The sequence below is a fragment of the Saccopteryx leptura genome, chromosome 13 (genome assembly GCF_036850995.1).
Source record: "Saccopteryx leptura isolate mSacLep1 chromosome 13, mSacLep1_pri_phased_curated, whole genome shotgun sequence".
NCBI lineage: Eukaryota > Metazoa > Chordata > Mammalia > Chiroptera > Emballonuridae > Saccopteryx > Saccopteryx leptura.
In genome coordinates, this window is record NC_089515.1 from 43,038,194 (window position 1) to 43,040,264 (window position 2,071).

General features: G+C 41.7%; 1 non-coding gene across 1 annotated transcript; it reads right to left on the reverse strand.

Moving 5' to 3' along the window:
* Positions 1-303: 303 nt before the first annotated feature.
* On the reverse strand, positions 304-376 carry TRNAK-CUU (transfer RNA lysine (anticodon CUU)). The gene has a single exon. It is a non-coding gene; the product is annotated as a tRNA-Lys (tRNA).
* Positions 377-2,071: the final 1,695 nt, after the last annotated feature.

Consider the following 2,071-nt stretch of genomic DNA (forward strand, 5'->3'; position numbering starts at 1 on the left):
CAGCAAAATTTATGAAATTCACAATTTCATAAATATTCAGGTCTTCTTACTCCCTGACCTTTAGTTTTTACACTGCCCTTCAATAAGCCACTCCATAACAAATAGTTTTCTATCAAAGAACCTTTAACCGTGTATTTGTAAAATGAAGTTGCTCTCTAGTTTCATGGTTTCCCCTTTTAACCAGTTCAGGCTTAATAGTGTTTTGTGTTCTGAATTGTTTGAAAATAAGAAACTCCGGATAAAGTCTGAGATCGAACTGGGGAAGGGGAAAAAAAAAAAAAAAAAAAAAAAGAGTAAAAGAGCCGCCCAACGTGGGGCTCGAACCCACGACCCTGGGATTAAGAGTCCCATGCTCTACCGACTGAGCTAGCCGGGCAGTCGGAAGTTGCCCTTTTTTCTAGATCCCTTCAAAGTAAAGAGGTTGTGTCACTTTGCTCAGAGATTAACGTTTTATATTAAATTACATTTTACAGGGATAAACTTTCCCTCTACTCTCAAACGTATTTTATGTATGGTTAAGTGCGCACCAATTTACTGATTAGTAAAATCCACAACCGGCCCTCTAGCGGTCAGCGAGGGCGCGGTGGGTGCAGGTGGTCCCGGACTCCGGTTGAGACAGGACTCAAGCCGGTGGTTCCGGGTTGCCACAGATATCCCAGGCGGAGCATGCACCCGCTGCGGGGACCAAGGGTGTCCCCGACACAACGTGCAGAATACAGAAGTAGGAAAGTCCGCCGTCCTTCCAGAAAAGACCCGAATTCAGAGCATGCCTACAGAGCTGACCTCTCTGCCCCGTATGGCTTTGAGGTTCCTGGGGTTTTTCTAGGGCCCAACGGTGGTTCAACTTAGCCATGCCCTACTGTTCACACAACATAAAACGATTAAAAAGCTAAAGCAGACTCTGAAATTTTGCTATTGAAAATAGCAAACAGCGTTTGCCACACACAAAACTGAAAGGAAAGATGGTTATCCTACAGACTTAGCATCTCCGAGTGGGGGAGGGGCATTATTAAAAGACTATCTTCGCCGGACCTGTGGTGGCGCAGTGGATAGAGGGTCGACCTGGAAATGCTGAGATCGCCGGTTCGAGACCCTGGGCTTGCTTGGTCAAGGCACATATGGGAGTTGATGCTTCCAGCTCCTCCCCCCTTCTCTCTCTCTGTCTCTCCTCTCTCTCCTTCTCCCTCTCTCCTCTCTAAAAATGAATAAAAAATAAATAAATAAATAAATAAAAGACTATCTTCACTAAAACGAAAAATTAAATATTTATTTTGCTTTTCTAATAGGCACTTTAGTTCCCAATCACCAAGTAGTCCCAGTTGATGAGGAAGTGCTCTACTTTGTAGGGGAAAAAATGAAAACAAAAACGTGTAGAATTAGAAAAAGCCTAATTTACGATCAACTGGTTAAACCATTACATTAATAGTTGGTGAGGAACTGGATATTCACCAGGGTCAAACTAACACTAATAGGTTACTTCATCACTACAAGGCCTAGGTGGGAGCGACAATTTAAGTGTTTCTGGGGGGACTCAGCCGCCACTAACCTAATTGAAAAATTAACCTGAGTTTTGCTAGCGGTCTACTAATATTCAGCAAGATAGTGTGCCTTTAGTAACATTATATGAAGTACACAAGATCAATGGCAATTATTTATTCTAGCCAAAAAATGTTTCACAGGATACAGACAGGGATGAGGGTACATAACAGATAAATGACACCACGAGGAAGCAATAACACAAAACTAGAAGGTGAAAAATTTTGCAGGATGATTGGCCTGGTATTTTAAACAACTATTATCTTTTTAGAAATGACTTCTGTACCTGATGTATGATGGAGCAGTGGATAAAGTGTTAACCTGGAATGTTGAGGTTGCTGGTTCAAAACCCCAGGCTTACCTGGTCAAGGCATATATGAGAAGCAACTCCTAAGAGTTGATGCTTCCTACTCCTTTCTCCCTTCTCTCTCTTTCTCTGCCCTTTCTGTAAAAAATCAATAAATAAAGTAAAAAAAGCTTTTAAAAAATGACTTTTGTTAGATTAAAAGAGACAGCCAACCATAAGAATCAGATG